Raw genomic sequence first — 15588 nt, 5'->3', positions numbered from 1 at the left:
CTCTTTGAATATTCGGTCACTTGATCATGGAGAGGGCTGGCCATTCGGCCATGCCTGAACCTCTTCTACTTATGTATTTTCAACGGTGGAGTTTCTGCACACCATAGATTAAGGGTGTGGAGCTCTGCTGTACCTCAAGTATTAATGAAATTCTATTTTCTTTTATTCAAATCTCTCTTATTCTTATTCCAAGATATTCATTCGTACCCAAGAACATGATGAATGTGATGAGTCAGATAACCCTCATTATCATTCTCACTTATGAATGCGCGTGATTGACAACCACTTCCGTTCTACATGCAACAGAGCTTGAATGTGTATCTCTTAGATTCCCCAACAGAATCTTCGTGGTATAAGCTAGATAGATGGCGGCATTTATGAGGATCCGGAAAGTCTCACCTTGTCTGTGGTATTCCGAGTAGGATCCTGGGAATCCGGAAAGTCTAACCTTGTCTGTGGTATTCCGAGTAGGATTCCGGTAATGAATGACTGTGACGTGCTTCAAACTTGCAAGTGCTGGGCGTTAGTGACAGACGCAAAAGAATCAAGGGATTCTATTCCAGTAGGCGCGGGAACCAACCAGTGATTAGCCGTACTGTGACAGAGTGCGTGAGGATTAGTTTTCACTGCGAGGATGGGATGTAGCCATCAACCATGGGTGATGCCTCCAGATGATTAGCTGTGCGAGTGACAGCCGCATAGGATATTTTCCCGAGAGGATTGAAAGTAGCCACCGCTGATGGTGAACCCCTATACAAAGCTTGCCATGGAAAGGAGTAAGAAGGATTGAGTAGAAGCAGTAGGAGAGCAGGCGTCCTTGAACTCCACAGCATCTCCATCCGCTTATCTGAAATTCCCACCAATGAATCTGCATAAGTATTCTATCCCTTTTATTATTCCTTTTTATTTATTATTTATTCCAATAATCACAATTACCCTTTAATCTGTCTAACTGAGATTTACAAGGTGACCATAGCTTGCTTCATACCAACAATCTCTGTGGGATCGACCCTTACTCGCGGAAGGTTTATTACTTGGACGACCCAGTACACTTGCTGGTTAGTTGAACGGAGTTGTGAATTCAACCAGTGCCATAAATAAGCTTTCATTCAAAATCCAAAGAACATATAATGATGATCACAATTTCGTCCACCAAACACCCTACCACACGGAGTCTTATGCTTAAGTCATAAAATAAAGGTGGCCAGGTATTACGACCTCAAAAAGTAAAATATATAGATATGATATAGTTGAAAAGGGTTTATATCTAGAAGCCTTGAAGAAAAATTAAACAAAAGCGCTAAACAGAAAAGCGCATATCTCTTGATGTCGATAAAAGTAAACCGTATAAGATAAGGGCAAAGTAGTATAGCTACCGAAGAGAAGAGTTCCAAAGATATAGTAACAAAGCTTCTGACTTGTCTTGCGAAGCCAAGACTGGCCAGAGCATATATATATATAAAAGAAGCCCTAAGGTACCTAGAATACTGTTTACAAAATCTATTTCTCCAAGTCAACCTCTAAGAGGGACAAAACATAAAATATATATACAGTGGAGATAAATAAGTATTTATATATGCATCACAAACCAAAATGAAAGTAGAGTCCTTCGCTTCCAAAAAGCTTTCAGAATGCCTCAGCGAGATGCCTCACATCCTGCATCTGAAAACCACAAGATATGTATGAAATGAGAACCAGAAGTTCTCAGCATAGTAACGGTACCCACATAATTAACATATAAGGTTCCAGGAAAGCCAAAGGCAATCCTAGATCTTCCAACATTTGATTTGAACTAAAAAAACACCATAAACTAAACCAAAAATTAGGCGATTAGCTAAGGATTCTCATTGTAACCTAACACTCCCCTTTTCTGACTCCTCCAAACCTCCCAATGGCCGGTGGAACTACCCTCGGCGTTACCTCCTCCAGCCCGAGGGATCTCTTAGTTACAAGCACAGATAATGCTTACAAAGAAATCACAAATAGATTGTAGATACAGCAAGTAAAACATTTAGTAGGTAAGCATATATAAGCACTTAGGCAATCCAAAATAAAGCACACCAAACAAACATATGAATGCATATGATGCATACCTGTCCTATGACTGGTGAGACTCATCTATCGATTATAAAGCCAACCCGACATGTCCGGTAGCTAACTCGGATATTGTCCTATTGAAAATTGGTGAGCGATACAGTAGCACGATCCTCACCTGGTGACTGGTAAACCACCTCGATCCCCACCATCTACGAGCGGTAAGCTACCTCGATCCCCACAGATATTTTCAATTGAAAAGCAGCACACACGTGGGCAGTAAATAACAATGATCCCCATAGACGTTTCAACACTCAACAAGCGGTAAACCACCATGATCCTTGCCAGGTCAAAGCTCAAAATCAATTTCATTTTTGAATTCATTATAAATCATCCACACATTCATTCTCAATCCATTACAGGTCCATATCATAAAATCATCATCAATTATCTTATACCTCATAAACTTAGAACTCAACACACAAATTCATATAGTCATCATCAATATATCAACAATTCATAATCATCATTCTCATCTGTCATCATCGCAAGTTCATAACCAACTCAAGATTTCACCAAAACTTCTAACATTAACAAGTTCACAACATTCAACCTATCCTACGGTCAACTAACCTAAGTTTTCACGTTTTATTATATTTTAATTACGAGAAACTGAAACCATACCTTTGCCGATTCCTCTTTAATGCCGGAACACCTCAAGCATTTACCGTCCATAGTCCCAATTCCTTTCCAACTAAAATTCCTAGCCACCAAAGTTCAAGCTCAAGCTCCAATTTCTCAATTTTGACACCAACCAATAACCAATTTCAATATAATATGACAATTATCACTATAATCAATATAGAGTTCACTAAATTCAAAATGTACCAAGAATTAGGGGTTTTTTACCTAACTCACAGCTCAAGTGAACTAAACTCAACAACTCCCGCAAGTTAATTCGATCCTAAACATCGAAATTATACAAAATCCCAACACATTTACTCAATAATTTCAAATTTGAGGGGATGAGTAGCTGGGAAAGAAAATGGGAGTTACAAACAATTTTGTTCTAGGGCTTTGTAGAGCTCGATGTTGTGATCGTGTGGCCACAAATGGTGCGTCAATCAGAGTTCCGGATGGAGAGATATGATGGATTGAAGATTGACAAAGGCTAGGTTTGGCGTTCTTTGCCCCTTTCCCCCATTCAGCATGGATTCCTAATTTTTGGGGATGAAGGAGGCTGAGTTATGTTTATATACTTGGGCCTTGGGTCGGTTAGGGTCCAGTCTAACCGGTTCGGTCTGTTGTCCCGGTTTTGGGCCAAAATCTTTAAAATTGGTGTCAAAATTCGTATTTTTAATATTTCTACTCCTCTAGATTATATTTAATTTTCTAATTTTCTTGAATAATAATTAATTTATTTACTAATTATTTATTGATTTTGCGGGGTTTACAGAGGAGGTGGAGGAGTCGACTTTAGTGAAGCAGCAAGATGACTGCCCGGAGGTAATAGTAGTGTAGCAAGACCCACGTAGATAGGGTTAAGAACCATGATAAAGGGTTGATCCTATAACGACCCAAGGACATATGAGATAGAAATTAAGGACTGAAAAGTCTCATGGGAGCTAGTAGTCACCCTCTCTCTATCCCGACCACAAGATCGGCTCATGATACCTCTACCTGTCATAAACTAATAATAGTTTAATAAAGAAATCATAAGATAAAACTATGGCTAGCATGCATTGTAATTATATACTCTTACTAATTAAATTTTAAACATATATCAATCTAGTTAAATTATATTTAAGTTAACCTTATTCAGATTCATCATCTTCTTCCTCTGGTTCATCATCCTCTTTCAAGGTAATTTCCTAATCATCGAACTCTTCTTTGTCTTCTTCTCTATCGACTCCATCTTCTTCTTAAATATCGTGCTCCTTTATTGGTAGTGTCCCATCATCTACCTTAAGGTCAATGATGTCATCATCCATAACATCAACTTAAGTATAATCAGATCACCAGTATCAATCACTATCTTCGAAGGAGGTTGGTCATCAATTTGGTCTGGTTTCTTAACTCTCTGTACCATAAGAATCGACGCGATCTCTAGGCTAGTCTTTAACTACAACCACCCAACTATACTTGCATGATCCCAGATAAGGCAAATAGTATACTTATCGTGCATTTTGAGATAGAATAAAAGGATCGTAATGCCTATATTTTTTTTGTCACATTTACTTCAATGATATTGTAGTTCTTGTACTTTCGTGTTCCTAGTTGCGAACTTGGGATCATACCAATTACATTTAAATACACATACACACCTTATACATAGAGGGACTCTCCTTTGTTCTGGAGGGCACTTTCTGAGCATCTTCTTGTACCTCTCCCAAGCTTCATAGAGGGACTCTCTTTTGTTTTGTCTGAAAGTCTAAATGTCTGTCCTAAGCTTTGTCAGCCTCTGAGGTGGGAAGAACTTGATCAAGAACTTATTGACCAAGTCCTCCCATGTGTCTATACTCTCCTTGTGCTGATTATCTAGCCAATGCTTAGCCCGATCCCTTACAGCAAAGGGAATAACAACAATCGATAAACCTCAGTCAAAACACCAGTAGTCTTGACAGTGTCACAGGTTTGCAAGAAGTTAGAGAAAACAAGTTGTGATCTTTCTGAGGGCTTCCACTAAACTGGCAGTTTTGTTGCACCAATGTGACAAGTTGAGGTTTTTGTTCAAAATTATTGGCATTAACAATAGGTGTCACAATGCTATTTTTACAATTCCCAGGATTGGGGGTTGTGAAAGATCCAAGTTTCCTCCTAGGTTGAGGATAATTAGCATTGTTATTTGCATTGTCAACCATATTGTACTCAAGTTCATCTTCAACTACCTCTTCATTCTCTTCTTCAACTCTTTAATCTCTAGCTTGTTTCCTTTGTTGCCAATGTGTTCTTTCATTTTCAGGATCATAGTGAAGAGATTATTTATCCCTGTTATTCTGTATAGATATAAAACAACAAGAGAATCAAATTGAAATTCCCTTTGTCGGAGTGAAGGAAATTCCCAAGGAGAATAAATAACAATTAGAAAAGAACTACAAGCTAAAAAGGTCTAATCTAGGTAATCTACAAATTATTAGTTTGTTAACTACGATAAATTTCCTGCAATGTAGCCAAAAACTTGATGGGGATTTTACAAACTACAAAATATCGACAAGTGCACCGGATCCTATTGTTCCGGGGGTTACCTGAAACGTGTAGCTCGGTCGTCTGGAGATGCCCGAGGTGGGGGTCAGGGACCCGAGCTTGATGTGTTGGCGATTGGTGGTTGTACCTGCAATGACACTCCGATGCTTAAGTTAGCATGGGTCCAAGCAGATATGTGTAGAATCTGGAATGTCTGTCATACCTGGGTGCTCCAGTGTATTTATAGTAGTTGGTCGTGATCTTCCCTGGATAAGATATTCTTATCTTATCTTATCTTTTGGGAGTTTTACCTCTATCTTTGCGGAACCGCCTTTCCTAGGCTTTTTCGGCCTTTAGGTTTTGGGCTTCGTTCCTTTTGATGGGCCTCCTTAGCTTTATTTGTCCGAGGTCCGACCTTAGGCGTGGGCCTTGGGATGAGGTCGGACCTTTCATGGATTTTGCCGAGTTGGAGGAGCTCGGTCAGGGTATGAACAGTGCCCCTGCCCGAGTTCGTCCTTTTTGGGAGGTCGAGCTCGGGCATAGTTGTTTTTCAAAATTCAAAAATGGCCGTTTCCTGCATTTATTGCATTTTACCGTTTCTCCTCGATTTCCGTTCGGGCTCTGTGAAGGCATTATTTATTTGCTCCCTTCCTTTTTCTTCGTTTATTCTGTTCCTTCCTGTTTTTTCTAAGTTTTCGCCATCTCTTTTTCGAGCACCGCTTCTTCTTTCTCTTTGTTCTTCTTCCCCGAATCTTTCCGTGCGTCTTTCCGGGGTTTCCTCTGTGCCGCCGTTTCGTTCTTCTTTCTTCGGAGCTCGTCGTCTTCTTTCTTTCTTCCAGGTTTGTTCCCGTCTCTTTTCTTTGCGCACATATGCTTTCTGTTCTTTTGTGTGGCTCTTTGTCTGTTTCTTCTTTCTTTATGCCTGGGTTGCCCCAAAAAGAGGCGCCGCCATTGCTTTGTTTGCATATGGGGGGGGGCTCTTTTTTGTTTTTCTGGTACTTTGTTCCGGGTTGCCGCATTTTCTTTTTTTGTTTCTTGCTTGGCTGAACGGGTTTTTCGCTGTCTGCTTTATGTGATTTTTGCTTGCTTTTGTATTTCTTCTTTGTAGGTAAGAGTTTTATGTCTCGAAAGGTTCTTCAGGCGATGTCGACCAAGATTCCAAGTGGTCTTGGTTGGGTAGACCCTCTTCCTCTAAAAGTCCCTTCTGTGGTAGATTCTGAATATTTGGCTAGGTTCCGTAGGCACTGTAGTATATGTGAGAATAGAGAGTCTGAGAGGGATTATGAGCTAGTAGCCCCGGATTCCGAGGAGAGAGTTTGCTTCCCGCCTTTAGATAGTTCCGAGAAGCTCTTCTTTTATGCTTATGATTGTTTTTTCTCTAAGCTGAGTGTCCGACTTCCTTTTACCGACCTGGAGTCCGAGGTGTTGTGGTCTTGTAACCTTGCCCCTACGCAGCTCCATCCAAATTCTTGGGCGTTTTTAAAGCTGTTTCAACTTTTGTGTCAGTTTTTGGGCGTCGCTCCCTCTATTTCTCTTTTTTCCTATTTGTTTGTGTTGATGAAGCCGGGGTCGGGTGGAGGGAAGGTGTCTTGGGTCTCTTTTAGGGCTAACCAGGGAAGGAAGTTTTGTACCCTTTATGATGAGTCCTTTCATGATTTCAAGAACTTTTATTTCAAGGTCCGGGCTACTGGAGACGTCCAACCTTTCTTTCTGGATGAGAGTGGGGAGCCTTCTTTTCCTCTTTGTTGGCAGGAGAATGTAGTGTCTGCTAAGTATACTTTTGAGAGTCTAGATGAGGTTGAGCAGGCTTTTGTGGGTGTGGTGAGCAGTTTATGGGGTCGGGCACCTCACTTGGATACGAAGAAAATGTTGGGGGATCCAAGCCTTCTCCGTTCCGAGTTAGGTAGTTTCCCGACCTCTCCGAGATTCTTCTTTTTCAATATTGTTGTTTTACTTGTTTTTGGTTGAATTTCTGTTGTGGTAATCCTTTTCTTTTATATTTCTGCAGAGATGTCTTCTCAGGCGGATTCCATGAAGTTCCTTCGTCGGACGAAGAAGTCTGTGGCTGCTCGAAATATCGAGGCTGAGGCTTCTGCTCGATCTTCTCCGCAGAAGGCTACCGTTGGTGTTCAGACTCGGTCGAAGACTATTCCGACTCCCCAGTTCCGAGCTATAAATCAAGACCCTCCGACCTCCGGGCCTGCTACCTCTTCTCCTCCCCCGTTCTCGGGTCCTCCTCCCAAGAAGTAGAAGACCTCTCAAGAGCTTGCGGGTTTTAACGATAAGGATTTCGATGCTCTTGGTTGGATTGAACAACATATTCTCCCTCAGACTTTTATCTCTACTGATGACGTGTCTATGGAGCATCATTTTCAGTATATGGCGCGGAGTTGTGTTCGGATGGCCAGTCTTCATGCTGCTATTGCCCGGGAGTTCAAGAAATCTCCCATTGGCGCGACCAGCTCCCGACTTGAGAAGGCTCAGTCCGAGTTTGAGAAGTTTAGTGAGCTGAAGGCTGCTAGGATTACGGAGCTGGAGGCCTCTTTGGAGAAGGAGAAAGCTAAAGCTACCGCGGCTGTGGCGGCAGCGAAAGCATCCGAGGAGATGGCGAAGGCGGCGACGGAGAATTATACTCGGGTATATGCCGAGCTTGTGGAGACAAGGGAGAAGTTGCAATCTGCTCAGGATGATTTTTACGAGCTGGAAGGCCATGTGGCTAAGGGTATGGATGCTATGTTCGAGAATTTGAAGGCTCAGGTCCGGGTTCTTGCTCCTGACCTGGATCTGAGCTTATTTAGTACGGATAACGTTGTTGTGGAGGGAAAGATTGTTCCTGCTCCCAATGAGGATGAGGTGCCGGTGTCCGATCCCAAGGTTCCGGTGTCCGACCTCAAGGTTCCGATTGCGGACCCGACTTCACCTTTGGCCGGGGATGGATCTGGTGTGGAGGTTTCAAGCCGAGATGATGGTGCTGTCAAGGCTGTCCCGATTTCTATGGTTCTTCCTCCGCAGCCTTCTACCGATGTGGAATCCGGAAAGGACCTTGATCCTCTGTAATCTTTTATTTTTGGTTCTTTGCCCGGCCTGTGGGCTTTTTTGTTTTTGGATGGTTGCTGTGAACGCTTTGGACGCTTTTTTGCTATTAGCTACTTGTAGTAACTTTTTAGCTTATTATGCGGTGTTTTGCTTTGACTTTTTGTTCCGCTTTTATGCTTTTTAGTTGTTTTTTGGATAACAACTTTTTAGCTAGCGCTTTGAAACTTCCGTTTTGTCCTTTCCTTCGTTTTCGTTTCTTCGCTTGTACTTTTTTAGTTGTTTTTGGATAACAACTTTTTTAGTAAGCGTTTTCGAAACTTCGTTTTGTCTTTTCCTTCGATTTCGTTTCTTCGCTTTGTACTTTTTAGTTGTTTTTGTATAGCAACTTTTTAGTAAGCGTTTTCGAAATCTTGGTTTTGCCTCTTCCTTTGATTTCGTTTTTTCGCTTTGTACTTTTTAGTTGTTTTTGTATAGCAACTTTTTAGTAAGCGTTTTCGAAATCTTGGTTTTGCCTCTTCCTTTGATTTCGTTTTTTCGCTTGTACTTTTTAGTTGTTTTTGTATAGCAACTTTTTAGTAAGCGTTTTCGAAATCTTGGCTTTTGCTGCTTTAAGGCTTCTTTCTTGGATCCGGGTTTTTCCTCGGACCTCGGGTGTTCGAGTACTTCCCTTTGTTGGGTCCGACCTTGTCGTTGGTCGGCCTTTTAAGTTATTTTTGTAATCTCTTTTTATTTGGTTTTTTTGAACCTTTTCAGAGTTACTTTATAACTTCTCACATTAATTTGAACCTCGTCGCTTTATCTTTGCCGACCTTGTGCGGTCTTTTTGGCAAATGATTTTTTGCGTTTTGCCGAGCATAAATTAATGCGCCTTGGCGGGGTACTTTTTCAGGATTTGTTTCATCACGAGGAAGAACAAAAGAAAATAGAAAGATTTGATTAGTATTTAAAAAAGAAAGAATATTTACAGAGTGTTTACCTTTGACTAGGTCGGGTGCCTTACTTGACCGGGTGTCTCATTAAAAAAAAACCCCTGTAGGGGAAAAAGAGTACACCTCGGGTCAAATTTTTCTAGCTGTAGTACCGTCTTAGATTGCAGGCGTGCCAGGCCCTGGGCAGCTCATTGCCTTCTAGGTCGGATATCTTGTAATAGCCTGTTCCTAAGACTTCTGTTACTTTGTAGGGTCCTTTCCAGTTTGCGGCTAGCTTTCCTTCTCCCGACTTTTGTGTTCTGATGTCATTTCGGATTAAAATTAGGTCGTGAGTGGAGAAGCTTCGTTTTATTACCTTCTGATTGTATCTGAGGGCCGTTCGCCGTTTTAAGGCTTCTTCTCGGATCCGGGCCCTTTCTCGGACCTCGGGGAGGAGGTCGAGTTCTTCCTTTTGTGCCTGCGGGTTACCTTCTTCGTTGTAGAAGATGACTCTGGGTGACCCTTCATCTATTTCGATAGGAATCATTGCCTCCATCCCATAAGCTAGTCGGAATGGCGATTCTCCTGTTGTAGAGTGTGGAGTTGTCCGATATGCCCATAGCACCTGGGGGAGCTCTTCAGCCCATGCCCCTTTGGCCTCTTGGAGTCTCCGTTTTAACCCGGCCAAGATGACTTTATTTGCAGCCTCTGCTTGTCCATTGGCTTGTGGGTGCTCGACTGAGGTGAATTGCTGTTTGATTTTTAGTTCGGCCACCAAGTTCTGAAAACTTGTGTCCGTGAACTGTGTTCCATTGTCTGTTGTGATGGAGTAGGGGACTCCGAACCTTGTGACAATATTTTTGTATAGGAATTTGCGACTTTTCTGAGCCGTAATGGTGGCTAAGGGTTCAGCTTCGATCCACTTTGTGAAGTAGTCGACCCCTACTATGAGGTATTTGACTTGCCCCGGTCCTGGGGGGAACGGGCCGAGTAGGTCAAGTCCCCATTTTGCGAAGGGCCATGGTGCGGTGATGCTGATGAGGTCTTCGGGTGGTGCTTTGTGGAAGTTGGCGTGTTTTTGGCAGGGGGGGCATATTTTCACAAACTCCGTTGCGTCTCTTTGCAAAGTTGGCCAGTAGAACCCGGCTCGGACTACTTTCTTGGATAACGCCCGAGCTCCGAGGTGGTTCCCACACATGCCTCCGTGGACTTCTTCGAGGACGCTCTTTGTTTCTGAGGTCGGGACGCACCTAAGGAGGGGGTTTGCGAATCCTCTTCTGTATAATACGTCGTGAATTAGTGTATAATTCTGGGCGTCTTTCGTGAGTCTTTTAGCTTCCTTTCTTTCGGTGGGGAGAGTTCCCGACTTCAGGTAGTTGAGTATGGGGGTCATCCATCCTTGCTGTTGGTTGGATATATTTAGCGTTTCTTCTTCTCTTGTCACGGAGGGAGATTGTAAGGTTTCCTGGAGGAGACCTCTGTTGTTGCCTCCGGGCTTGGTGCTGGCGAGCTTTGAGAGGGCGTCTGCCCGGGCGTTTTGTTCCCGCGGTATGTGTTGGATCTGTATTTCTGAAAAGTGGCGTAATTGTGCCTGTGTTTGGTCCAGGTATTTCTTCATAGTTGGGTCTTTGGCCTGGTAGCTTCCATTTACTTGTGATGTGACGACCTGGGAGTCGCTGAAGATCGTGATTTTCTGGGCTCCGACCTCTTCGGCTAGTTTTAGGCCTGCTAGTAGGGCCTCGTATTCGGCTTGGTTGTTCGAGGCCTGGAACTCGAATTTTAGGGATAGTTCTATCCGCGTTCCTTGGTCGCTTTCGAGTATAACCCCTGCTCCACTTCCTGTTTTGTTTGAGGACCCGTCGACATACAGCTTCCATGAGAGTGGGGTTCCAGGGGTCTCAGTGTATTCTGCGACGAAGTCGGCTAGATACTGAGATTTTATGGCAGTCCGGGCTTCATAGTGGAGGTCGAACTCGGACAGTTCCACCGCCCATTGTGGGATTCGTCCCGCCAGGTCTGTTTTTTGTAGGATGTGTCTCATGGGTTGGTTTGTCCGGACTTTGATGGTGTGGGCTTGAAAGTAGGGACGGAGCCTCCGAGCTTTGAACACTAGGGCGTAGGCGAATTTTTCTATTTTCTGATAGTTTAATTCGGCCCCTTGTAGTGCCTTGCTTACAAAGTATATGGGGTGTTGTCCTTGGTTATTTTCTCGTATTAATGCTGAAGCGACTGCTCGATGTCCGACCGAGAGGTATAGTACGAGCTCTTCCCCTTTTAAAGGTCGGGTTAGGATTGGTGGCTGCCCGAGGAATTCCTTGAATTCTTGAAAGGCTTTTTCGCACTTCGGGGTCCATGAGAAGGGTTTCCCTTTCTTTAGGAGTGAGTAGAGAGGTAGTGACTTTATCGCTGATCCTGCCAAGAATCTTGATAGGGCGGCCAGCCTTCCATTCAGTTGTTGTACTTCTTTGACACACGTCGGGCTTTTCATATTGAGTATTGCTTGGCATTTATCCGGGTTCGCTTCGATGCCCCTTTGAGTCAGCATGAAGCCTAAGAACTTTCCGGCTTCTGCGGCGAAGGTGCACTTTGTCGGGTTAAGTCTCATGTTGTGTTTTCTGAGGGTGCCGAAGACGCTGGCGAGGTCGGTCAGTAAGTTTCTGTCTTCTTGTGTCTTTACCAGCATGTCGTCGACGTACACCTCTAGCTGTAGTCCGATGTGCTCTGAGAACACTTTGTTCATTAGCCTCTGGTAGGTTGCCCCTGCGTTCTTCAGCCCAAAGGGCATTACTACGTAGCAGTAGTTTGCCCTTGGGGTTATGAACGAGGTTTTTTCTTGGTCGGGTCCGTACATCGGGATTTGGTTGTATCCCGAGTATGCGTCCATGAAGGAGAGATATCTGTAGCCTGAGGCTGCGTCTACTAAGGCGTCGATGTTTGGTAGTGGATATGGGTCTTTGGGGCAGGCTTTGTTGAGGTCTGTGTAATCGACGCACATCCTCCACTTTCCGTTGGGCTTTTTTACCAGGACCATGTTTGCAAGCCATAGGGGATATTTTACTTCCCTAATGAACCCTGCATCTAGTAGTGCTTGTACTTGTTCTTCTATCGCTTGCATGCGCTCGGGTCCGAGCTTCCGGCGTCTTTGTTGGACAGGTCGGGATCCCGGGTAAACTGATAGCTTATGGCACATCAAGTCGGGGCTTATGCCTGGCATGTCGGAGGCTTTCCAGGCGAAGAGGTCGGAATTCTCTTTTAAGAGGGTTATGAGTTCCTCTTTTAGGCCCGTTTTGAGGTTCGCTCCTATGTTTGTTATTTTTTCAGGTGCGTTCCCAATCTGGACTTTTTCGGTCTCTCCCTCTGGTTGTGGTCGAAGATCTTCTCGGGACTGCACTCGTCCGAGTTCTATCGTGTTGACCTCCTTCCCTTTTAGGCTCAGGCTTTCGTTGTAGCATCGTCGCGCTAGTTTTTGGTCGCCTTTTAGGGTAGCGATTCCTTTTGCGGTAGGGAACTTCATGCAGAGGTGTGGGGTCGAGACTATAGCTGCCAGTCTGTTTAGGGTTGGTCGCCCAATGAGGGCATTATATGCCGAAGTGACGTCGACCACAATGTAGTCGATGCTTAATGTTTTAGATTGCTCGCCTCTTCCAAAGGTAGTGTGTAGCGGGATGTATCCTAAGGGATGGATCGGGGTGTCCCCTAGCCCAAATAGGTCGGTGGGATAGGCCTTTAGTTCTTTTTCTTCAAGTCCGAGCTTGTCGAATGCCGTTTTGAACAGGATATCTGCCGAGCTTCCCTGGTCAATCAGGGTTCGATGTAAGTTGGCGTTTGCTAGGATAATGGTGACTACCATTGGATCGTCGTGCCCGGGAATTATCCCTTGAGCGTCTTCTCGGGTAAATGAGATAGTAGGTAACTCGGGCAGGGGGCTGTCTTCTCGGACATGATAGACTTCTTTGAGGTGTCTTTTTCGCGAGGATCTGGATGTTCCCCCGCCTGCAAAACCTCCATTTATCATGTGAATGTGTCTTTCAGGGGTTCGCGGGGTTTGTTCGGCCCGACCTTCGTTATCTCCCCGCCTTCTCTTCCTGGTCTCTTCTCCTTTTTCTGCTATGTATCTGTCGAGTTTTCCTTCTCTGGCCAGTTTTTCTATAACATTTTTTAGGTCATAGCAGTCGTTAGTAGAATGACCGTAGAGCTTGTGATATTCACAGTATTCGGACCGATCTCTTCCCGCTCTCTTGTGTTTTAGCGGTCGGGGCGGTGGGATCTTTTCGGTGTGGCATACTTCTCTGTAGACGTCTACCAGGGAGACTCGGAGGGGGGTGTAGTTGTGGTACTTCCGTGGCTTGTCCGAGTTGGGGTCTTCTTTTTTCTTTTGTTCCCGATCCCGATCTCGGAGTGGGTAGGTTGATTCCTTCCTAGAAGAGTCTCTTAGCTGGGAGGTTTCCTCCATGTTGATATATTTTTCTGCCCGCTCCTGTACCTCGTATAGGGAGGTCGGGTAGCGCTTGGATAGGGATTGGCTAAACGGTCCCTCTTTTAGGCCGTTTGCTAGTCCCATGATGGCCGCTTCAGTGGGTAAGTGTTGTATGTCCAGGCAGGCTTTGTTGAATCGCTCCATGTATTCTCGGAGAGTTTCTTGGTTACCTTGCTTGATCCCGAGTAGACTGGGGGCATGCTTTGTCTTGTCCTTTTGAATAGAGAATCTTGTTAGGAATTTTTTGGTTAGGTCTTCGAAGCTGGTGATTGATCTTGGTGGCAGGTTGTCGAACCACTTCATGGCTGACTTGGTGAGAGTGGTGGGGAAGGCTTTGCACCGAATCGCGTCGGAGGCATCAACTAGGTACATTCTGCTTCTGAAGTTGCTGAGGTGGTGACTTGGATCGGTGGTGCCGTCGTAGAGATCCATATCGGGTGGTTTGAAGTTTCGCGGTACCTTCTCCTTCATGATCTCTTGTGTGAAGGGATCATGGTTGCCTTCGGGGGTGGTGTCGCGTTCTGTCCGATCTTTCAGGTTGGCCTCTATTTTCCGCAGTTTTTCTTCTAATTCTCTGCGCTTGCGAGCCTCCCTTCTCAGATCTTGTTCAGTTTCTTTTTGCTTCTTTATGTCCTCTTCGAGTTGTTTCAGTCGGTTTTGTTGTGCTCGGACTGCTTCTAGAATTTCTGAGCTCTTTTCTTTTTCGGAATTTTGTGGATCTTTGTTTGGGAGCGATGTCTTTGGGCGATTCTGTTTGTTTCCTCCTGGAGTGCGTGGTGATAGAGGGCTGTCCGGTCGTTCTCCGGTGTCAACTTCCTCCTCTTGTTCTGATGTAGCGTGGTCATTGTTGAGAGGGTCGTCCGCCATGGTAAAGGGATGACTTCCAGGTCCCCGGCAACGGCGCCAATGTTCCGGGGGTTACCTGAAACGTGTAGCTCGGTCGTCTAGAGATGCCCGAGGTGGGGGTCAGGGACCCGAGCTTGATGTGTTGGCGATTGGTGGTTGTACCTGCAATGACACTCCGATGCTTAAGTTAGCATGGGTCCAAGCAGATATGTGTAGAATGTGGAATGTCTGTCATACCTGGGTGCTCCAGTGTATTTATAGTAGTTGGTCGTGATCTTCCCTGGATAAGATATTCTTATCTTATCTTATCTTTTGGGAGTTTTACCTCTATCTTTGCGGAACCGCCTTTCCTAGGCTTTTTCGGCCTTTAGGTTTTGGGCTTCGTTCCTTTTGATGGGCCTCCTTAGCTTTATTTGTCCGAGGTCCGACCTTAGGCGTGGGCCTTGGGATGAGGTCGGACCTTTCATGGATTTTGCCGAGTTGGAGGAGCTCGGTCAGGGTATGAACACCTATCAAATAATACCACGAGAGTGGGTTATCATTTCCACAAGGATTAATGTAAAACCCGGTTAATTTATGGCTAATTAACTTATAAATTAAAATATATTCTAGAAAGTGAGAAATGAGGTTTTTTATGGTCTAATGTGGTAGAGAAATTCGAAACGAGAATTTCGACACTAATTTTAAAGAAATCGGCCCAATATTGGGCCGAACGGGCCAAACCGGGCCAACCGGACCCAAATGGGCCCAATGGCCCAGCCAAGCCCCCTTTAATGAGAGAGCTCAGCTCTCTCTTCCCTCCCAAACACAACAAACACGCTGAAACACACCCATGGGAGGAGAAAGGAGAAGCAAACCGTTGGTTTGTTTCAAAGTGACATAACTTTTCGCTCTGAGCTCCGATTGACGCACCGTTTGTGGCCACGCAACCACAGTGTCGAGCTCTACAAAACCCACACAAGAAATCTTGAAGTAAGTCACAGTTTCAGTTTCGAATCCCAGCCCTTGATTTTCGAGTTCATTGGGCAAAAATGTTAAAATTGTGAGCTTCCTTATGTTGTAAGACCTAATTAACTTGAAGAGAAGGCTTTCTCTAGCTCTCTT

The sequence above is a fragment of the Arachis stenosperma genome, chromosome 5 (assembly GCF_014773155.1).
Source record: "Arachis stenosperma cultivar V10309 chromosome 5, arast.V10309.gnm1.PFL2, whole genome shotgun sequence".
In the NCBI taxonomy this organism is placed as follows: domain Eukaryota; kingdom Viridiplantae; phylum Streptophyta; class Magnoliopsida; order Fabales; family Fabaceae; genus Arachis; species Arachis stenosperma.
The sequence above is the reverse complement of the archived record's forward strand: the minus strand, read 5'-3'. Positions refer to the sequence as shown.